The sequence below is a fragment of the Neofelis nebulosa genome, chromosome 8 (assembly GCF_028018385.1).
Source record: "Neofelis nebulosa isolate mNeoNeb1 chromosome 8, mNeoNeb1.pri, whole genome shotgun sequence".
NCBI lineage: Eukaryota > Metazoa > Chordata > Mammalia > Carnivora > Felidae > Neofelis > Neofelis nebulosa.
Genome location: NC_080789.1, coordinates 129,789,804 through 129,814,093, shown reverse-complemented (window position 1 = coordinate 129,814,093; position 24,290 = coordinate 129,789,804). Strand labels below are relative to the sequence as shown.

General features: G+C 43.4%; 1 protein-coding gene across 1 annotated transcript in view; it reads right to left on the bottom strand.

Annotated features, from left to right (window-relative positions):
- FRMD4A (FERM domain containing 4A) overlaps positions 1–24,290 on the bottom strand; it is a 614,411-nt gene that overhangs the window by 571,349 nt on the left and 18,772 nt on the right. The window lies entirely within an intron of this gene.

The following is a 24,290-nucleotide window of genomic DNA, read 5'->3' as shown; positions in this document are numbered from 1 at the left end:
ATAGGAACAGCACGTTTTCATTCTCACAAACTGTATTTCAAGTTACCTGTAGGGTTCTCTTCTGTGATAAAATTGCAAAGCAGGCAAAGTTTATCTTCTAGTTTCACCTACCAGTATCCCAGTCTTTCTTCTTGCAGTCATCTTATTCTGTGACATGACTCCTTTGCCACCCATTCATGCCCCCAGATGGCCATCAGGTCACCCCTGCTGAGGGATAGCCTGGTCATTATGATGTCCCTCTTCTGTGATTCTATGCAAAGTGCGTGTGTTTGTATCGACAGTGATCCCACTGCTAGAATTACAGCTTTCTTATATGTATTGCTCCAGCCTACAAGGTCTTAAAAGGGGAAGGCTCTGATTCCTTCCTTTTTATATCCCCTGATCTTAGCATTGGTTATGGCACTTAGTAGTTACTGAATGTATCTTTTAAAAACAATTGAATAAACTGGTAAGATACTTGTTGATAACACCTTCACTATATTTCCTCTTAGACATATAAGCATGTTTAAAGAGACTAAAAATGTTCACAACCTCTGGGATCACAAGAGTGAGCTGTTGGTCAGGGGGGGCAGGATACCCCCACTGAACCCTTCTTAGACCCAATTCTATTGGTAGATCCCAACAACTTTTATAAATAAGACAGTCACTGTCATCAAAGTATTTGTCCTTTCATTAATGAGGAAACAAGGTCCCTCTTCATACATGCTCTCATCCCTCTCTTGCTACATACTGCCCACCCTGATGAAGCAGTGTTCTCGACCTTCTTAAGGCTTTCCATGCTGCCAGTTCTTGGGGTTTCCTTTGCAAAGACCTGGCAACTGGGAAGAATGGTAAATTTCAGGTTTGAGAGAAACAGGGTAAGGTGATAATTGCTTAATGTCAGAAATGACAGAATAACTCTTATCCAAATGCCATAAAAATTAACCACAGGAATTCTCCCTACACTCCCATGGAGAAGCCAAGTGTTTATCTTCCATTTTCAGAGGTAGCTGATTCTCGAGATGAAATGACTTTCACCAGTGAAGAAGTTGGGATGATAAGGCTGTTCCCAAGAAGGAAGACTTATGCCAAACCACACCCTTCATCAAACTTTTCATACTCACTATTACTTTTTTCAAGAAATGTATGCCCTGAAGTGTTTAAACAAGTACATAAGTACAGAGGTATTCATAGCAAAGCTCAAAGTCCAACTTCCCAATAGTGAAGCAGTAGGATATCCCATTATTCCCAAAAAGAAATTACAGAATTTTATCTTAAAGTCAAACTCCAGCCATCTTGGAATATACTGGTATGGTTTTCCTAGAGTTTGGGGGAGAAGGGAGGAGTGGGGGACAGGTTTGCTCTATCTAAATTGCAATTTTGCATACAAGAAGGAATAAATACAGTTTTACACTGGGAACTTGGACTTTCCACAGTCTAAGCAAGCCATCACCTTGTCTTAATTATACCCCAATAAATGGAGAAAAATAGCGGGTTGGTGTGGAAGGAGGATAGTCTTGCATGGTTCCATCTTGTAGCATCTTGGGCAAGTTACTCAACTTCTTTGAAACTCATTTCCTCATCTTTAAAATGGGAATGATGATAGCCCCTGGGGTCTTGGGTTCCAAACGTGTAAAATACATGAAAAATTCCTAGTGCAGTGCCTGGCACACAGGAACACAATAAAAGGTATCTATTACTACTAGTGAAATTGAGTTTTGACTCCATAACAGTTAATTGATGCTTTAGGAATGTGAGATTTATCCACAGCAAGTTGGGAAGAAAAATAAATGAGAAAACCCAGATTGAGATCTTTTACACTCAACTGTTACTTCCTCTGAGACTTAAAGAAAAGGAAGATGCAAATTAAATCAGGGAGTTTCTTGCTATTTTCAACTTGTATCAAGATAGTAAGAATGAAGAACATAGATGCTTTTCTCCTGGACATAGAGTCATAATAATAATAATAATAATAATAATAATAAATTATATATTGCAATTATAATATTCAGAATAATAAAAATATAACAAATCATAAGATATACAAATTATACATATTTGGGTTTTTAAATTTTTTTTAATGTTTATTTATTTTTGAGAGAGACAGAGACAGAGTGTGAGCAGTGGCGGGGCAGAGAGACAGGCAGACACAGAATCTTAAGCAGGATCCAGGCTCTGAGCTATCAGCACACAGCCCAATGTGGGGCTCAAACTCACAGCTGCGAGATCATGACCTGAGCCGAAGTTGGAGGCTTAACTGACTGAGCCACCCAGGCACCCCCAAATTATACATATTTGTAATACCATCTACAATTTTTAATGAAGTCTCTAGTGTTTTACAAATGAGGAAACTGAAAATGAGAAGGAAACTAGTGTTTATTCAATTAAAATCTGGTGGCCAACAACAACATTGAGACATGGGCTTCATTAGTAAAAAAAAAAAAAAAAAAAAAAGTAAGCAAGATGGAGACTTCAATGTAAGTTTCCTGACTCAAGGTTCAGATCTTTCTACTACCCTGCAATGCATTGAAAAGGATACCCATCATGTTTTCTTGGTTGCATGTCAGGAATGCAAGGTTGGCTTGAAGGACTAATGCAATTCACACCATTAACAACTTAAAGAATAAATACTATCTGATCATCTCTATAGATGCAAAATAATAATAATTCTACAAAATTTGACATGTATTCATGATAAGAATAATATTAGCAAATTTGGAATAAAAAGGAATTTCATTTCCCTAATAAAGTTTACCTACACAAAAATCTTTAGGAAATAATATATTTAAAGGTGAACTGTTAAAAGTACTCTGTTACACTGTTAAGAGCAGGAACAAACTAAGAATTCCCACTATAACTACTCCTACTGGAATTGCTAATTAACACAGTAAGAATAAAAAATACACACACACACACACACACACACACACATATACTATACACGCCCCCCCCACACACACACAAGAGTTGGAATTTTAAAAAATCTATCATTTACCACTGATATAAAACTCAGAAGAATCCACAGATAAATGATTAATCGATGACTAATAAAGATTAATAAAAGATGAACTTAATGTATTAAATTTAATAATTTTAAAATGCTATTTGTTAAAGCTACCATCTCAGAAGTTACACACATGTACACATTTCTCAGGAATAAATCTAAATATGTATGGCTGCTTTATAAAGAAAATTAGATTTTTTTTCCTTTTTACTTTTTTCCTCTTTATTTCACCCATCTTCCCACGTACCTTTCCTTTGGCAACCACCAGCCTGTTCTCTGTATTTAAGAGTGTTCTTCACATTTGTCTTTTTCTTTGTTCATTTTATTTTCTTTCCTAAATTCCACATATGAATGAAATCATACGGTATTTGTCTTTGTCTGTCTGGATTATCTCACTTAGCATTATACCCTCTGGGTCCATCTGAAAATGAGACATTTTTAATGAAAGACTTCAGAGACTTAAATAAATGGAGGTCTAAATAATTCATGGATAAGAAGACTGGAGTAGTAAAAATGTTAATCTTCCCCAAATTGACCCAAGTGTTCAATGTAATAGTATTGAAAATACCAAAAGGCATATTTTATGGAACCAGAGGAGCCGATTCTGCAAGTTATGTGGAAACATCAAGGGCCAGGAATAACCAGGATGTTCCAGAAGAACAACTTGGAAGGAGGACGGGTCTTGCAGATATCATACTTGCCATGAAGATATAGTAATTAGACAGTAAGATATTGGCACTAGTGTGAAACAGGCCAAGAGAATGGAACAGAATGCACAGAAGTATGTCTGAGCATATATGGAGATTTATCACAGAATGGCATTAAAGGACAGGTGGAGAAAGGATACACAATTCAATAAATGATGCAGGAACATCATCATTCCACATGAAAAAAAAGTAAATTGCAAACCTTCCTCATACGCTACACAAAAATAAGCCCCGGACAGATTTTATTAAACTCCATAGAGAAAAATGATAAAACCTTTAGAAGAAACAGCACATCTAGGTTCTTAAATAGCACACCAATGGGGAATACGTAACAGATTTATAAATTTGAGTACGTTAGAATCAAGAATCTCTGTTCACTAAAAGCTATTATCTAAAGAAGAGCGAAAATATCAGCCGCCAAAGAGATATCACACTTAGCCCTGACAAAGGATAAGTATTAGGAGTATGTAACAAACTGACAAAAGGTAAGAAGCAAAAGCCAATCGACAGAAAATGTGCAAAAGACAATAGGCATTTTACAGAAGAGGAAATGCAAAAAGCCAACGAACAAAAATGCCCTATTTCACTGACAATAAGGCATAATAATAAAAATCATGTCACACTACCAGGTTGGTAATTCTAAGAGTTGAGGAAGATACAGAAAACGAACAAACAAACAAACAAAAACAAAAAAAACAGGTAATGCTTATCTACTGCTGGTTAGAGGTTAAATTACCGTAACCTCATGGGAAGCATTTTGCATTACATATGTTGTGTTTATCCCAAGCCCCAGCAATTCCATTCCTTGATATATTCCCTGCAGAAACTCTTGCAAGCATGCACCGGGAAACATACTCAAGAATATTCATCCAGCAGTGTCATACAGGCTGGAGTCCAGAAATGGCCCAGAGGTGTTCTGCAACAGTCCAATGAATCAACTGTGGCCGGTTTGGAATTGAACATTGTATCAATGTGAAGGAAACTCAAATTAAAGAAGAAAGTCAGAGGGGCACCTGGGTCACCCAGTCCGTTAAATTTCCGACTGCGGCTCAGGCCACGATCTTGTGGTTTGTGAGTTCGAGCCCCGCGTCGGGCTCTCTGCTGTCAGCCCGAAGCCTGCTCTGGATCTTCTGTCCCCCTTGCTCTCTGCCCCTTCTCACCCTCAAAAATAAACAAACATTAATAAAAGGAGGAAAGTCAGAGAGGAATACATGCAGGATTATTCCATCTAAAGAAAATTCAAACGTAAGCAAAAATGAACGTATACTTGGGAATAGCTACACAGAACAACGACCAAGGAAAGCCATGGAGTGAATAACATAAAAGTGCAGGCGGGTTCATACCTCCAGGTGGGGCAGGAGAGGGTCCGGTCAAGGACAGTCAAGGACAGGCACCCAGGACTTCCAAATGCTGCCATTTTGTTTCCCACTCGGACTGGTAGACACATTGATGTTTATTTTATTCTTCTTCTTTAAGCTAGACGCGTGTTTTTTAAACTTTTTTTAAGTTTTTATTTATTTATTATTGAGAGAGAGAGAACACAAACTGGGGAGAGGCAGAGAGAGAGGGAGACACAGAATCTGAAGCAGGCTCCAGGCTCTGAGCTGTCAGCATAGAGCCCGACGCAGGACTCAAACCCACAGACCATGAGATCATGACCTGAGCCGAAGTCAGACACCCAACCGAGCCACCCAGGCACCTCTAGACGTGTGTTTTATGTAGTCTTTTACATGTATGATCTAATACCTACTTTTTAATAAAAGGAATAGGCATGCTTTGGTTTAAGCCATCAGCAATGCTAAAAATCAGGGCTTTGAAAACCAGATGTCCAAATGGCCTGGTGGGGACTAATAAAAAAAAAAAAATGTATTAGGTGTCCTCTACATCGGCTAGATAAAATAATAAGGCCATGCCGCTGGTTCTGCGGTAAATGCAATATCTCTGCAAAGTACTGCAATCCATAGTTCACTGACCCTTGATACAGGCCTGATTACCATGCTTCCCTCATGCGTAACATACACTGGCCCCAAACTCAGTCAGATTCAAAAGGACAAACCCAGTGAAATTGAGGCCTTTAGTATCTTTCAAAGAAGAAGAAGAAAGTCTAATAAAGACGTAAAGGCTTTTCCTCTACAACAGTGAACACATTCTGCATTGCGTTAACCTGCTGACACGATTTGTAATGGCATAGAAAGGTCACCAAAGCCTAAATCTGCCAGGCGAGATTCTCCCCACAATCTTCTCAAAAACATAAGCCTTATTAAATATCAGCTCTCATCTTATTTCCACAAAGGCCATCTAAAGGTTACTGTGGGCGCAGGTGTGCCGCGCCCGGCTATTATTGTGTCCTTCATTTGCATCGCATCTGCCCTCTGAATCATTCAGTCCGTCACATTCACCTTCTATCTACCCTGGCAACATGGGGGTGGGGGGAGCCGGGTTCCCTGCTTTTGGCAAATGGGGAAATAGAGTCCCACGCAAAGGACTTTTGGTCATGAAATTATTCTCTCTCTCTTGAAGACAGTAATTCCAACGAGGGTCGGGCTCTATAAACTCGGGCTTTGGGACAAAATGACATGGGTGGAACAGTTGAAGAAAGGGCAGCATCAACATGGTGTGCCCCATCCACATACCCCAGGGACCGAGCCCTGAGCAGGAGGTGTGCAAAATCTGCCCTGGGACTTCACACCTGCCTCCGAGCGATGCCCTGGTTTACCAGGAAGATTCATTCTCGTTGCTGAAACACCTCACTTCCACTGAGGCTCGCGCTCGCTCTCTCTCTCTCTCTCTCTCTCTCTCTCTCTCTCGCACTCACTGGGAAGCTCTGATTTTTCTAGAAAGTCAAGTGATTAAAAAAAAAGAAAACAGAAGAAGAAAGTATAAGTTGATTTTGTTTCTGCTTTGCTTTTTGGGTGCAAAGAAGAGGCTCCTCGTGGTGCCTCTGACCCCATATGTTACTCGAACTTTCCGTTTCGGCTCCTGCTGCCTCAGCCTCTTCGTGCTTCCCAATCCCAGACCAGGGAATGTGCTGCACCCAGCTCACCTTTTGTGGCGGACCAATCAGAGTCACATGTCACGGGCAGTGTCTGGACTCTCGGCTCCCCCTGTCAGTGGGGCCAGGGAGAGAGGAGCGGGAAGGGCATATAAAATGTGGCTGCGACAGAGGCCACGAATGGACAGCTCTCCCTTAGGAGTCTGGGAGAGGAAGGTGGTGGGCAGGGATACAGACATCTCCATTTAATTCCCGGGGTTTTTTTACGTTTATTTATTTATTTTGAGAGAGATAAATAAATTGAGAGAGAGAGCGCGTGCTTGAGTGGCGACGAGCAGAGAAAGGACAGAGAATCCCAAGCAGGCTCTGTGCTGCCAGCACAGAGCCCGACTCAGGGCTTGAACCCACCAACCTTAAGATCATGACCTGAGCTGAAATCATGACACTTAACCCACTGAGCCACCCAGGCACCCCTAGTTTAATTCATGTTTTATTCTTTTTTTATTTTTTATTTTTTTCTAATGTTTATTTATTTTTGAGACAGAGAGAGACAGAGCATGAGCAGGGAAGGGGCAGAAAGAGAGGGAGACACAGAATGTGAAGCAGGTTCCAGGCTCTGAGCTGTCAGCACAGAGCCTGACACGGGGCTCGAATTCACGAACTGTGAGATCATGACCTGAGCCGAAGTCGGACGCGTCACTGACTGAGCCACCCAGGCGCCCCTATGTTTTAAAGAATAAAATTTACTGCTCAGTATGAAAAGCCTCTGCATATATTAAAATGTACAAAAATTCAATAGCTTTCAAAAAGCTATCTCAAAAATAATTTCGGAAAATGAGATAAAATAATTTTGGGGTGTCTAGGTGGCTCAAACATCTGACTCTTGATTTCGGCTCAGGTCATGATATCACGGTCCTGAGTTCAAGCTCCACAATGGGCTCTGTGCTGACAACGCAGGGCCTGCTTGGGATTCTCTCTCTCTCTCTCCATCTCTCTCTGGCCCTCCTCTGCTCACACGTTCTCTCTCTCTCTCTTTCTCTCTCTCAAAATAAATAAACATTTTTTAAAAGGTAGAAAAAAATGGGATACAACAGTCTAAATTAGGTCAAAATATAAACAAAAGGAAATGATCCTTTTGGAAGTGCGGTGGCATGGTAACAGTTCTCTTTGCCCAAGCACTTCATTAAAAAATTTTTTTTTCCAATTACTATTTCTACTTTTAATTACTTGACAAGAAGTCTCTTTCTAAGGGAAGATGCAAAACTGAGTTGCCTGGCACGGCAGCGGACCTGCTGCGGTCACACCTCACCCCCCGCTCCCGCCAGGAAAATGGTGCCGAGAGGGAGTAGTGGGTGATGAATATACAACGTCATGAACACTTGGCAGATGAGAATATTTCCTATAAAGACCTGGAGCCAAAGCAATAAAATCCTGCCCTCACCTGACAAGGTTGCTCACAGGCAGGAACACACAGATGCAAAAACAGGGGCCAGTGTTCGGGACAAAGAGCTAATGCTTGACCCCCTGCTCCAAGATGGGGGCGGGGGGTGTGCAATGTGCCCTGTGACCCACAATAGGAACTCACTGCTCCCCTGCATCCCACTTGCCAACGGCTTAGAAAGGCTTTCCTGTCCCTGCCTCGTCAGGCCTACGGGGCTGTCCTCCTAGAGATCATGGTTCTCATCCCCACACCTTCGTCATCAGCCCCCATCTGCCCTCGGGTTTCAGTGAGATCATCCCCCCGCCATGTCTGTACCACTCAGATGCACACCAACGAAATGGGTTGGTACCTCTGGCAGCTTATTGATACAAAATGCTCATGTGGAAACCAAATGAGAAGGAGACCATGTGCCTCCTGCCCAAAGAAGATGAGTGATGAATTCTGTTTACTTTCTCGTTTACTTTCTGGAGAGGCATTACCGTTAATTACACGCACTCTCGTCCCTGCCTCGGCCCCCTGTTGGACATCTCTCCATCATGGCATCTTCCTTCCTTACAGCGTTGTCTTCATTCCTGCCCCAGAGAGGAGCAGCAAGGGGGAAGATGGCTAATGAAACTTCTCACTCCCCACTTATCTTCTTGTCCCGAATTAGTGGTGGACACATGGAGCCCGCATACCCCCTTCTTCCATTCTGCGCCATGGCAGACATCGCTGGTCGATCACAGAGTTCCCTCTCTCCTTCTCCCCCTCCCTCCCTCGCTCCCTCTTTCCTTGCTTAGACAACTTCATAGCACTTCCCATCACAGTGCTGCAGGCATCCAGGAACCAGTGAACAGAAACAGCCCACAAGATAAAACCTACTTATCATCTCCCCCTTAACTCCACCAACTACAGTTCTGCCAGACACAGAGAACCCCAGCTCCCCATATGCTTTTCAGATGCTCTTTCTCTAAATTCTCTTTAGAAAGGTAAAGAACACATAAAGAATCTGCATATCACCCAGGCCTCCATTTTAAGAAATCATACTCGTGGGGCGCCTGGGTGGCTCGGTCGGTTGGGCATGTGACTTCGGCTCGGGTCATGATCTCGCAGTCCTTGAGTTCGAGCCCCGCATCAGGCTCTGTGCTGGCAGCTCAGAGCCTGGAGCCTGCTTCAGATTCCGTGCCTTCTGTGATCCTTCCCTGCTTGCACTCTGTCTCTCTCTCAAAAATAAATAAAGATTTATTTAAAAAAAAAAAACACTTAAAAAATAAGGCGCTAAGAGGTGTCGGGTGTTACAGGGTACCCAGGGGAGAAAGATCCCTCTATCATACACTCTACTAAAGTGTATCACCTCTATCTTCCATCCGTATTCCTAAAGCTCTAATCAGATCACTCCATCCAGCAGGACAGGATTAAAGCCCGGGAGGGAGGCAGCCCCAGGAGGGGGCCAACGCCAGCATGGAATGGAGGTATTTGTATCAGGCCCTTAAGAGTTGAAAGGCTAAGATCTTGGCATCAGTGCTGTATAAACCAGCAAGTGACATTATCTGTCTGGTTTCCTCATCTGTGAACTAAGGGAAATAAACAGGATCAGGAACTGAGGTAGCCCAACGACCAAATCCAGCCCAGCACCTGTTTTTGTAAAGCTTTATCAGAACGCAGCCATGTTCAGTCGCTTACAATATTATCTGATTGTTTTCACGCCCCCAGGACAGAGTGAAACGGCTGCAAGAGTAAATTGATGTTCCACAAAGCCATAAACACTTTAGGTTTCATGGGATGTAGTATTTCTGTTCGGCTCATTTTTATGGTTTCTATTTCTTCATTAAACTTCACGTTTTATTTCAGGCCTCATTTTCCTGATTTCATCTTGTTGTGTGTCTCTTGCCTGCAGGTGACAGTGGACAGGGACCGATAGGTTAAGGGAATACAGGCCAACCCCGGACTAGATCATAACACCCAAGCTCAGATGCCTACATGAATGAGACAAATCACATAAACAGTGAAATGCACCAAATTTAAGGAAAATCACTGCAAACGCTTGGATTTGTGTTAGTGAGCTTTATAGAGAAAAGCACTTCAGAAATTCGGGAGGACCCGCCCAACAAAGGCATATGGATGGAGGAGCCATGGTCGGGAGCAAAGTGTGGGAGGGGAGGACATTCAGCCGAGGCATGGCGGCAAGGTGGGACTGTACTGGGAAGTGTGCAATTCCAAGACTAACCAAGGCGGAGCCTCTGAGTTATTCAAAGGACGAATGGTGTTCTGAGATCGATACTATGGTGGCATCATCAAAGGTATTTAGGAAAAGGGGGGTTCTCTCTGGGATAACCTGCTGTTTCCATTTGCTGAGGACTAAGGAGTTCCTGGGTCACAGGACTTTTGGTGGTTAAACTAGGACAGGGGAAATGGGGAAATGGACATCTCAGTCTTGAAGAGGTAAGGAGACCTGTCTGGAGGCTATGCCTGTAGTCCCAACACAAGGTGACCAGACTCCTAAACTAAGAAATCTTCAATCTGTTACATAGTGAGAGACGACTTCTTGGCAGTTTCCATGGAAAGGAATGGCCTCCTCTTTTCTGCATATGCCTGGTTCCGGGTACATTCTCACCAGGACCTTCTGGCAGGAAATTCTAATCCTGAAGGACTACACCCACTTAGTGGCAGGAATGTGGGCAGATGGCTGGCCAACGGAGGAGCTACTGGGCAGGGGCCTGTAAGGAAGAGGAGGGAAATTTGCACTGTTGCTAATAATAAAGGCTCCCACTGAGAAAGCATTTGCTGTGGCTCAGTACTTCACTTAATATTTATAACAACCCACACAAACTAAGTATTATTTTCACCCCACCTTGCAACTGAGGAAGCCGAATAGCTGACTTGCCTGAAGTCACACAGCTACTAAGTGTGGGAGCCATAGTTTAAGTCGAGGGTCATCCTAACCCCTACTCCTGCAGCACGCCTTACCTCCCACACCCTAGTCGTCACCTCCTCTGTCCTTTGAGGGGGGTCCTGGCCATAAGCAACAATGCCCACCCCCTGGGAATGAAATGAGCTATCTCAGACAAGAATTGTCAACCACCAGAAAAGAGCCAGTGGCCTGAAGGGAATGAAGAGGAGAGCCACATGAATAATTAAGGGCTGAGAAGGATTGATGTGTCAGGAAAGATTAGAAGAATTCGATATGCATAGTTTGGCGGAGACTGAGGGAGGGAGAGGCTGGGGGGCGGGCGGAGCAAGAAAGCAAAGTCATTACAGAATAGATGGGCTTTCTACTCGATGGCCCTAGAAAGCAGAGCTGAGAGGAAGCCATGAGAAACAGGAAGCCCAAGGGGAAGGTTCTAGAGTGATCTTCGGAAGAACAAATTTTGCCCCAGAATCCAGAGAGGAAACTGGTCTAGTACCCATGTTGGATATCTAGTCCAGAAAGACCTCCTTGACCAGAGTCAGTGAAAGTATGACTTTCCAAATGGAAAGCATTTCCTTAGCCAAGTTATATTCAAGGTCTTTCCTGTGTCTCTCCAGCCTCCTGATCTTCCCAGGCCTTTCCCATCTGGAATAGAACGGCTTTATTCCATCTACCATCAATTCTCAATTCCTCATGAGAAAGCAGGCTTGGGGGCGTGGAGGGCTAACATCAGCACCCACTTTGCCAGGCCCGATGCCAAGCACTGCATAAAACTTCAGCCCTTTAATTACTTTATGTCACATTATGTGCTTAGCCAGTCTGAAAGCATTTCTTTTTAACTCAGGCTCAAACGATACTTAATTGTTTCTCATGTCATTTTAAGAGCCCAGCACTGTGCTAAAGGCTGGCCCTGTACTGGGGACCAAGGCAAGCTTGATTCCTGCCCTCATGGGATGTATAATCTGATTAGAAAGACAGGTACTCACGTGACACTTGCTCACGTCAAGCATGGTGTGAAATACTATAAAGGAAAAGGTGTTTATGAGATCATCAAACAAAAGGATACCTCAATCTGAGGAGAAGGAAAGTCTTCCCTGAAGAAAAGATGGGGAAACTAAGGCCTGGATGTTAGGTAGGAGGTGAGGTGCCGTGTAGTGAAGAATTACCCTTACCGAAAGAGCGGTCTTGCCTTTGCCCTCGGCTCCTGGGAGTCGAGTCATCTCCAGGTCCTGGACTGTCATGCTTGGTACAAGTGCCTTTGTTTGCCTGGGGGCTTTGACCAATGGACAGTCCAGCAGTATGATTATGATGGGAGCCATGGGCCACCCTTTCTTAGTTCTACCTCTGGAAGCATTGGAGACTAAAGGTCAACCAATGGAAGCATGTGACCGCACTCCTCCAGTAAAACCTCTCAAGACCAACGGCTCAGGTGATCTTCCCTAGCTGGCAATACTCAGTGCATATTATCAAACATCAACACCAAGAGAGTAACACCGTCCTAACTCCACGGAAAGGACGACAGAACATGATCCAGCAATCACACTTCTGGACATACAGCCAAAAGAACTGAAATCAGGATCTCCCAGCGATACTGGCACTCCTGTGTTTATGGCAGCGTTAATCACAATGGCCAAGATATGAAAACAACCTAAATGTCCATTAATGAACGTATGGATAAAGAATGTGTGAGATATATTTCATACGCACACCCACAGGAATATTATTCAGCCATGAGAAAGAAGGAAATTTTGCCATTTAAGACAAGGGGGATGAATCTCGAGGGCATTACGCTAAGTGAGATAACTCAGACAAAGATATTACTTACACTTTGTGGAATCAACAAAAACCATCCTCAGAAAAACAGAATTGAGTGGTGGTTACCAGGGGCTGGGAGGTGGGAGAAATGGGGGGATGTTGGTTAAATGGTACAAACTTCCAGTTCCAAGATGAACAAGTTTTGGGGAGCTGATGTACAGCATGGGGTTTATAGCTAATAAAGGGATACAGGAGTACTGATGCACAGGGGCACTTGTACCCCAATGTTTATAGCAGCACTCTCCACAATAGCCAAATTATGGAAAGAGCCTAAATGTCCATCAACTGATGAATGGATCAAGAAATTGTGGTTTATATACACAATGGAATACTACGTGGCAATGAGAAAAAATGAAATATGGCCTTTTGTAGCGACGTGGATGGAACTGGAGAGTGTGATGCTAAGTGAAGTAAGCCATACAGAGAAAGACAGATACCGTATGGTTTCACTCTTATGTGGATCCTGAGAAACGTAACAGAAACCCATGGGGGAGGGGAAGGGAAAAAAAAAAAAAAAAAGAGGTTAGAGTGGGAGAGAGCCAAAGCATAAGAGACTCTTAAAAACTGAGATCAAACTGAGGGTTGATGGGGGGTGGGAGGGAGGGCGGGGTGGGGGATGGGTATTGAGGAGGGCACCTGTTGGGATGAGCACGGGGTGTTGTATGGAAACCAATTGGACAGTAAATTTCATACATTAAAAAATAAATTAAAAAATTAATTTAAACAAATTTTAAAAAAAGACTACACATCAGTAGAATAGTACTGGTGCAGACAATTGCTGACAAGAGTTGGCTTACCTGCCATCATGTAAATATCTACATTGCCTCAGTTTAAATATGTTACTAGATCCCTCTAATCTCTTCTGATTTTCCCCCAAATTGCCATATTTCCCAGGAAACTACTGATTTTTATCATTAAAGGTTCATAATACTACTGAGCCAATTCTGGGTTACTAAACAGTGCACAGCGGAGTGATAATTGTTAATAAAAGAGAAGAGAGAAAGATAATGAGAGACCTGACCACTTTTCACGAACAGTCTCTTGATTGTCCAAAAAGGAAGAGGTAAGGTGGTGTTCCAAGAGATTTTATGCCTCAAAGAAAATTAAAATACAAAGAAAATACCAAAACACAAAATTATAATAAAGCTGTTTGTCATACATATTAGAATGTATTCGATGACTGCGCTTATCCACATAAAAATTTTAAAATAAATATAAACTGGAAAAAAAAACTGTATTACACACTTGAAAGTTGCTGAGACTAGATCTTAAATGTTTTCCTCACAGAAAAGAAATGTAATGGTGCAAAAGGACGCAAGTGTTTGCAAACTTTTTTTTAAATTTTTCTTTAACGTTTATTTATTTTTGAGACAGAGAGAGACAGAGCACGAATGGGGGAGGGTCAGAGAGAGAGGGAGACACAGAATCTGAAACAGGCTCCAGGCTCTGAGCAGTCAGCACAGAGCCCGACACGGGGCTCGAACTCACATACCGCGAGATCGTGACCTGAGCCAAAGTCGGACGCTTAACGACTGAGCCACCCAGGCACCCTTAGTGTTTGCAAACTTTATGGTGGTAATCATTTTGCAATGAATACAAAGGTATCAAATCGACACCTTGAACTTACGCTATGTTACCTGTCGACTAATCTCAATAAAGTGGGGCACCTGAGTGGCTCAGTCAGTTAAGCGTCTGCCTTGGGCTCTGGTCTTGATCTCGCAGTCCATGAGTTCGAGCCCTGTGTCGAGTTCTGTGCTGACAGCACAGAGCCTGGAGCCTGCTTCAGATTCTGTGTCTCCCTCTCTCTCTGACTCTCCCCTGCCCCTGCTCTCTCTCTCTCTCTCTCTCTCGCTCAAAAATAAATAAATGTGAAAAAAAATTTTTAAAGCTCAATAAAGTTGGGGGCTGGGGGGAGGGGAGACCACAATGGAAGCTCCACATCTGGTACCTTTCCTGGCCTCTGCCCTACGAGTGTCTTCTCTGGGCTGGTCTTCAGCTTTATCCTCTCACTGAAATAAACCCGAACTATAAGTAAGAGTTTGCAGTGAGTTCTCTAAGTCCTACTATAGAATTCTCGAAACCGAGTGCCGTTTGGGGAACACTTTGAACTTGCAATTCCTGTCAGAATTGGGATGGCCTGTGGTGGGGACTGTCCCTCTCCCAAGTGCCCAAAGAGGCAAAGTCCCCTAGGCAGAGGGCAGAGTGTGAGACAGAGGTCTCCTCTTAGTAGCCGTAATTGTTTTCTGTGTATACCCCCAGGCCTCACTCTCACTCAACTATATTGACGGCTATAAAAAACACCTAGTGCCTAGTGCATCCTATCATCTTTTGAAAATATCTTCTTCTTCCTACAATCTTAAGACTAATTGCTACAACCACGCTCAATGCACAGTTCTTATTTTCCCGTAAGAAATCATTTTCATGTGCTCCAACATCAGGGTGGGCTTTAGAAATGCTAAATTCACAGTGGATCAGAAAAGATTTATGGGCAGTGAAATCAATGAGGTAATGCAAAAGGGGGAGGAACTGAGCCAATGATTTAAAAATGGCAACTAGAAATTGCCTGCAGAACCCTGAATGATTGGGTATCGGCTGGCAGAATTCACCAAGTAGCAAAAGCAGGGCATCAACTGACCCAGGGAGGCCTGCAAGGAAAGGCTTGTGAGAGAAAAGTAATTTGCAGGAGTGTTTTCCAAACAAAAGTAGGGAAACAAGACCGCCAGGTGGCTGCTTCAGAGGCCAGGCGGCTACAGAAGAGAGCTCGCCTAGGAGGTAAAGCTTTGACTTTCACACAAGGGCTTCTGATGATCCTTCTTAGGCCCCTTCATGGGTTCTCATCGTCTCCCAATTTTTCTTCTTGCTGGAAGCCTACTCTAGCTTGGCCACCAGAGGCCAAACTAGCTGGCTTAGGGGGTGCGGGTGGGGACAAGTCTTAACCATCAAAAAACCAAACTTCTATGTTATGCAGAGTCAACCTGGATTGAGCAAAGGGGCCACAGAGTAAAACCTGACTGTATGTAATGTATTCCCTGAGATCCTCTCTGTATTTTGACTTTATTCAAAAACAGCATAATGGTTAAGAACACGGGCTCTGGAGTCAGACTCTAGTCCCAACTGTACCAGGCACCTTGAACAAATTACTGCATTACTCCGTGCCTCCAGCATGTACCGGATAACAATAGGGTTTCGTGAGGCCTGAATTATTTAACATGTACGGACGTCTACTTAGAACAGCGCTTAGCACATATTCACTATTCAATAAATGGTCAAGCTGTGATTACACAATACCCCGCGGCAACACAATTAGAATCTCAGGGTACTGGCAATGTTTTAAAATCTTCCTCCAACCCTGTGATTCTCACGCAAAACCGGGGTTGAGAACCACTGCTCTCAGAGTCTACCCAACTGCTTCTCACATGTTAGCGGGCACAGGAATCACCGGGGTTCTTGTTGAAACGCAGATTCCTACTCGGTAGGTCAGGGTGAGACCCAAGATTCTGCATTTCTCGGAAGCTCGCAGGTGCTGATGCTGCTGTTGGTCCGTGGACTGTGGATGCTTGGGCCTGGCAACACGGGGAGCGCTCGGAGAGAAACCCGAAGCGGGCGCACAGTAACGGCAACTTGACTACTGGGTCCTTGGACTGGGAAGGGTGCCTCGATCCCAAGCCCTCCTGGGCAAGAAGGAAGAAGCACTGAAACCCGTCAGGTGCTTCTCAGGATGGTCAGGACTCTGGGGTAGGTCTGAGGTTGCACACGTGGGCAGTTAGCGAATTCAGCTGTGTGGGGCTGACACAGGCAGCGTTTATAGTCAGAATGCAAAGGTCTAAGACTTAAAAGTAAAAAGGTAGAGGGACTAGGTGTGCGGCCAACAGAAGCCATTTTCCCTCCCCCTCCCCTGGCAGCCATCATTCTACGAATGTGACTCTTCGAGGTCCTTGCACAGAGGTGGCAAACTACAATACTCGTCTCATTTCACATAGCACAATGTCCTCAAGGCTTATCCGTGTCAGAGCACATGCTAGAATTTCCTTAGGAAATGGACTAGTGTCCCCCTGTATGCTCAGACCGCGTTCCGTTTGCCCATTCTTCCATCAGTAACACTTATGTTACGCCCGCCTTCTGGCTGTTGTGAATAAGCTGCTGTGAACGTGAGTGTGAGAGCATCTCCTCGACACCCTGCTTTCAACTCTTCGGGGCATATTCCCACAAACGGAATTGCTGGATTACATGTAATTCTGTTTTCAGTGTTTAGGGGAACCGCCACACTGTTTCCCACAGCAGGTGCACCATTTTACCCCCCACCCACAAGGCTTCCAATTATTCCTTTCTTTCCAACACTTGTTATTTTCTGTCTTTCTTTTTTAATAGTAGCCATTCCAATGAATGCGAGGTCTTATCTCCTTGTGGTTTTGACCTGCATTTCTTTAACGATTAGTGATGTTGACAGCAGTGGCTTTAATAAAAATGGATAATCTCACTCTCAGCATTTATAGGTAGCCTCTCATTATTTACCACTCACGGGTGGGAATCCTAGCTTCCAGCTGGGCAAAGACTGCCATCAATGAAGGAGACATGGCATTTTTCTCCTGTGGCCTCAGAACGTGTCGAGTCCAGCTACCAGAGTGCCTGCTCTGTTCGTGGGTACTGTGGTAGTCACTCTCCGTGTCCCACCAGATCCCCTCCTCCATCACTGCTACCTGCTTAAAACCTCTGCCCAAGGGTTTTGTGCCTGGCAGCGGGAGAATGCTCTTTCCCCACAGAGGATATTACAAGTGCAGAAGAATGAATGACCCCAGAACAGCCCCCCACCACTGACAAATGGAGAACTAGGAAATCAATACCCCCAGCTGCCTCTCCCAGCCTTGGGATAATTCTGAAGTGCCCTCCACACTGCCTCCAAGAGTTTCCCCACTGAGGGGCAGATGCCTATTGTGGAAACTGGTTTGAGGATGCCTCCCTTTGCGGCTGCCTTTCCTTCCCTGCCTTCTTTCCCAGCTTCCCTGCAAGTTATTTCCTCAAATTGCCTCCTAAATAAACAACCTGCCCTCCCGACCTTGCCTCAGGGGCTGTTTCTGGGAGAACCCAAATCAATGAAGGCAATATTGTATCTCCTTCAGCTACAAATACTTAAACACAGCACCTGGCTAGTCTTGGTTGGTGTGAAAAAAAGCGAAGAAGAGTCTATTCTTTTTCTTTCATCAATCGACCAGTTTCCATTTTTTACATTTCCCCAAAATATGCATGTGTCTGAAGGAGATTCATATGTCCCACTTACCTCTAATAGTAAAATACTCCAAGGTAGCACACTGCACCCTGGAAATTGTTGCAAAATAGCAAAGCAGTTTGCATATTTAAGTAATAAAGTTTGTACCTTGACCTATTACAACTATTTATGGCCCGAGTATAACAATGTAGCATGTATCAGAATTCACATACACCTTATGCCAAGGAAACGTCTTCATAGAGTTTAATCCTAGTAATAAGGTAATACATTTAGTAATCATGGAATCTTGAATGCCAGATGTTCTCTCTGCTGGGTTCCCTTTGGTGCTTAGCTATACCTTCATAAATATCTGGTTCGTAACCGTTACACAGAGAATGAGACTGTGGAAAGTTAACTGTTATATGAGACACATAAAGGTTTTTCCTGATGGGAATTAAATGCACGTTTTAAAGCAGGAGAGTGAAAATTAAAATGAGCCAAGTTCAAAATGAAAAAGAGGGAAAGAAGGCGGCAAATATCTGCTCCCGACACTGGGCTATCCTTGTGGGAAAAAAGCAAACGTTTACCCAAGTGAAACCCAGTGGCTGCTCTAACTGGGAGACAGAAATAGTAATCAGTTAATGCTTCTAATGTAGCAAACAGTTGAGTAAATGGAGACAAAATCAGAAAGATCCAACATTACCTTTCAAGGTCATGGCCATTATAATAGCAGGCAATGCTAATACCCAACCAATTCCAAATTTCAAAATGGGGGTACACAGGATCAGAGCATCTGCTCGTTTTCTCCATGGAAAAGAGTTAAGGGAGTCTGTTCTAGTATTTTTAATATAAATCCCTAACTTGAACCTAAGCCCCTACAGGGGAATGCACAGGTTACAAAAAACAAGCAATATAGAGGTAACAACTCGGTAAACATTCAATAGAGTCTTGCCTGGCTTAAGGTCCACTGGTTAAAATTTTTATTTTCAATTTCTCCAGCTCTTGAAAAGGCAAAATGATTTATCCATAATTCAAAAGTCATGTACTTTATACATGTGAAACTCTGAACCCAAAGCAATTTCAGGGTGTGTAGGTGGGGGCATAGGATGGAGAAGGGTAGGGGAACCAGGGAGAGTGGCCAACATTTAGCAAAATCATAACCCTTTGAAGAAAACATTTTTAACTTCTAATAAGACCCTACTCCTATGACTAAGGTAGGAGCCAGGAAAAAACAAAACAGCTTAAATGTGATTGTGTTGGTAAGAGGTAAAATGGTTTTATTAGGTACAAACTCATTAACACTTATTAGCCATTAACATGGTTTATTGATTTTCTTTGTTAGTTTCTGACTTCTAACATTTCACTTTGATAAAATATTTGCATCCATAAGGTCCCTGGATGGCTCAGTCTGTTGAGCATCTGACTCTTGATTTTAGCTCAGGTCAACCATCTCGAGGTTTGTGGGATTGAGTCCCATGTTGGGCTGTGAGCTGACATCACAGAGCCTGCTTGGGATTTTCTCTTTCTCTCCCTCTCTCTCTCTCTCTCTCTGCCCCTCCCCCGTTCACACACAGTGTCTCTCAAAAATAAATAAATAAACATTTAAAAAACACATTTGCAGAGCACCTGGGTGGCTCCGTGAGTTAAGTGTCTGACTTCAGCTCAGGACATGATCTCACAGTTTGTGAGTTTGAGCTCTGCGTCAGGCTCTGTGCTGACAGCTCGGAGCCTGGAGCCTGCTTCAGATTCTGTGCCTTCCTCTCTCTCTGCCTCTCCCCCACTCATACTCTGTCTCTCAAAAATACACAAACATTAAAAATTAAAAAAAAAAAAGACCACAGTTGCATCCATTTGTCAGTAGAAACAAAATGTGCTTTAAAAAAAAAAAAAACCTACAAATTTGAATCCAACAATGAATCAGAGACAATTCTACAAAGATGAAAAATCAACACATCAGAAAGGGGTTGGGCCTTGCATGGCTATGTTAACCAGTTGTTAGGGACTGAATGCTTATGTCTCCCCAATTCATATGTCAAGACCCTAACCCCCAAAGCGACTATCTCTGAAGATGGGGCTTCCATGGAAGTTATTACGGTGAAATGAGGTTGGAAGGGTGGGCCCCTAATCTGATGGGATTAGTATAAGAAGAGGAGACTCCAAGAGCCTTCTTACTCTCTCCCAGCCATGTGAGGACAACACAGTGAGAAGTCACCATCTGCAAGCCAGGAAGAAAGTTCTCACCAGAAACCCGACTGCCTGGCACTTTGATCTTGGACTTTGAGTTTCCAGAAGTGTGAATGATAAATTTCTGTCGGTCAAGCCCCCGAAGTCTGTGGTACTTTGTTATGACAGCCTGAACTAATACACCCATCGAGGAAAATGGCCCCCAATGAGAAGTCATTCTCCCCAAAAATGAGCCATGGAAAGTAAAAGAACATGAGTATAAGACACCTTCCATTTGTTCTGGCTTGAGGTGGTCACTAGGGTCATTTACACAGTGCTTTTGAGATCTACCTTCAAGAACAAATGCTAATCCTCTGTTTCTTCTCCTTCTAACTCCATACCTTCCAGAGCCAGAACTAAACACCCCACCCTTTGTCCTTCTTGTGGAGGTGAGAAAACACCTCTCTGCCCTGTTCCATCTACATTGATAACTTGAGAAGAAAACCCAAAGGGAACAAACAAAAGTGATCCCTTCCCAGAGTGACAACTTGTGTGGCAGGGACCAGTGACTTTACAGAGGTTCTTTCAAAAATGAGGAGATCATATGGGAGAAATCCCACGGACATTTTTTGTTTAGCAACTTTTATTTGCCTTCCCAAACTCCAGAGAACATAAAGAATTAGTCCTCATGGAGCCTTAACTTAGGAGCATACTGTCTGGGTAAGAAAGACATATTGGCCCACAACTGCATCTTACAACTAACTCTAATTCTGGTTCCTAGCTCTTCATGGGAGTCCTGACTCCAATTCCTCACTTCTCTATACAGGATTCTTTACAAAACACATGCTGAAAGTCAGTGGCAAAACCCGTGTTAGAGAGTATCTAAGATGCATCCGACAATTTCTCCTTGGCCAATCGACAGACTTGCACACAAATAATAAAGGGAAAAAAATGATTTTTCAGGGCTCTGAAGCTCAGTCTTTCAAACAAAGGAGATCTTGCTCAATGAAATTTCGTTTTCTAATCATTCAGCCACGGTTAAATGCAACTATTTTTGAAGAGCATTTCAAAGTCTATTGATGGACAAATTGAACTATTGATTGGAACCGACTGTAAACTCCAAGTTTCTCATCCAAATCCCTTTAATTGGACGTGAGTGTCAGTCTTTTAAATGACTTTAGGAAGAGAAAGGAGAGAAATGTGCCAAGGATAACTCACACAAAGAAAATTTACATCCTGTCTTTGTTTCCCTTTCTCTGGCATAGATACTGTGGGGTTTTTTGTTTTTTGTTTTTTTCCTTGAGGAAAGTAGTGAGAATGTGAACAGCAGTCTGGATGTTTCTTGTTCTGTTACCATAATTAGAAAGTAGGATAAAATTATGCAGGAGCAGATTGAGGAGGAAATGTAGCTCAGCTTTTATATGAAATTGCTACCTCTTTTTTTAAATTCAAAGGTTCTCTCTCTCTGCACGTATCTTTCATGTTTGAGGAGTGACTGTACTTCTTTTAAGTTGATTTTCAGGTTGAACAACGAGCAGACTCTTTGAAAACGTTCAAGTGCTGATGGGAAGTGTGTTCATGACCACTGCCACCACTGTTACGAAATATTGGTGCCATTCCAGTGGATAGGGACAAGAGACCACCACCCCTTAATTAGAGGATACTGACAAGATCAGTGTGGGATTCAAGAAACCAGATAAACTGAAAATATGACCTTAAATCAATTATCCTAGAAGACGTCCTCTCACAGCTAACATCTGGAAGAATGGCAAAAACGCATTCAGCCGATGCGCACTTTTTATGTACCTGAGGAGCTATTCAAGGACTCAGTATTATTTCCCTCCTGACACCTGCCTTTTCTTCCATTCCCTTCTTCCTTAAAAAAAAAAAAAGTGCTTTAGCCAACCTATATTCAAACCACAGCCAGTTCACAGATAAGCACGTTAGGGAACAGAGAATTTCTCAACGTATGTGATTCTTGGGCTACCCGAAACACAATCATCTGGAGTGGTTTCTAAAAATCTCACATTTCTGGAGCCACACCAGATCCAGGGAATTAGAATCTCAGAGGTTAAGGCCCTGAAAATTGAATTTTAAACAAACTCCCAATGGGGTTCTCAGGTCGTCTCAAGGTCTGAGAACCTCCAAAGCAGGGTAAAATCTGCTGTCCTTAGAGTATTGCTGGGTGGGCATTCGAAAGTCCAACCACCCTGGCCTTTCTTTCCAGTTCCATACCCAACAGAGGTTACCCTGCTTTCACTACGCAGGTTACTTCTGTCTTTCAGAACCGTCGTGATCATTTCCCCACTGACTGGCTCACTACAATCTTCTCACCCTGGTAAAACTCCCTTGCTCACGAATCTGTAGTAGATTGTGATGTGTTACAAATTCAGACACTCAAATTCAAATGTTCATGTCTTACTGAAACAAACTCTCTAGCCCAGAATTCAAAGACTGATTTCTGGCCTGATTTCCTACCTTTCCCTGTACTCCATGTATCTAGCGTCCCCGAATGATAGATTCCTCTTGCCAGTGATGTGTCCACATCCTTTTGCTCTGGCTCATCTCTCGGTGGGACACCCCCTCCCCAGCCCCTCTTCCTCCAGCCGGCAAGCTGAACTCCAACATGTCCTCAGATGTCAACCTGAGTCCCCCGACAAGCCAGGATGCTTCCTTTTTGAACCTCTGCAGCATTTTGTTCATACCTGTCCTGGCCTCTCACCTTATTTGGCCTCATCCTTTCTTGCACTCAACTTGCCCACCCTGTACTGAATGAAGGAGATCTCTTATCAGCTTTTTCCTCCCCTATAGCACCCAGCATGGGGTGTGAACACAGCAGACCCCCCCACTGATATTTATTGCATTGTTTAACAGACTCATCCCTCACCCTCTTCATGATCACCAAGACTGGTGCTTACTGGCTTTGAAATTTCTGAGCTCCGTCCCCGTCAGTGCATTGCTACAATGGCACCTGAAATACTGTCTGGGCTCCCCACCTACGCTCCAACTCCAATCCCTTCCTCCCATCACTGCCCATGAAGAAATGTTTCTTGAGTATCTGTCCAGGTCCTGGAAAATAGCTGTCTTATGCTCTCAAGACTGGGCAAACTTAAATAAATTCACAAAACTTGGGAACATAAGAAAGATGGCGTTTTACATGTGGGACACTGAGAAGGGTTCACCTCCAATGTGAGAGCCCACGGAGCATGAGCCCTTTTAATTCTACAGAGCTCTTCGGCGTATACTCATTACCTGTCTTCCTCCCTGCAAATGTTCCTTCCTGTACATCACGCTCATTTTCCACTATTTCCTATACTCTTCCCACCAGGCATGGCCCTTTGTCACGTGGCCCCACCCCCTCCACCCAACCTTGCTTCAGGTGTCTCCCCCACAGGCTCTCCCGCTGCCAGTTCTTACCTACTTCCTTCCATTTGTTCATGGTGGCACCTTAAACTGCCCCCTGCTTTTCTTTCTCCCTCCTGCCCCTCAAAACTAAGCCAACACCCACGTTTCTTAGAATCCCTGACAGCTCTCATGCTGGGGGTTTTGTATTGCCATAAAAGAATAGGTCAATTATACAGCGGAGCACTTAGATACTCCTTTTTTATTTGGCCTTTAACCATTCAAGTTTTATAGGTTGATTTCTCCATTTGACTGTAAGGTCGTCGAAAGTAGGGACGGTTTTCTTAGACGGCACTCCTTAGCGTTAGACAATTATGAAGACTCAATATATACAAACTGGGTTTAAATCCCAACCTCAGATGTCTACTTAGTAAACGCACAAGTTGGTTTCTTTGTGCTTTACGTCAAAAGTAATGTAATATGTGAGAAGCGCAATAAACCATTTTCTCAGTGCAAGTAAATAAAAGAGGGGGGAGCAATCTGAAGAAGGGAATGAAATTTGGGTATAATTCTTGGGATATAAAATTAAAAGGCCATCTGCCTTTGAAATGCAGCAGATGCGTAATTGATATTCACTGCTCATTTGCCACTTGAATTTTGCAGACATTTAATGCTGCAATTGTTTATACAGTAAGACTCTAAATACCCTTTAGAGAATAGTTTACTTTGCCTCCAATCCTTCTATTCCCTACCAGCA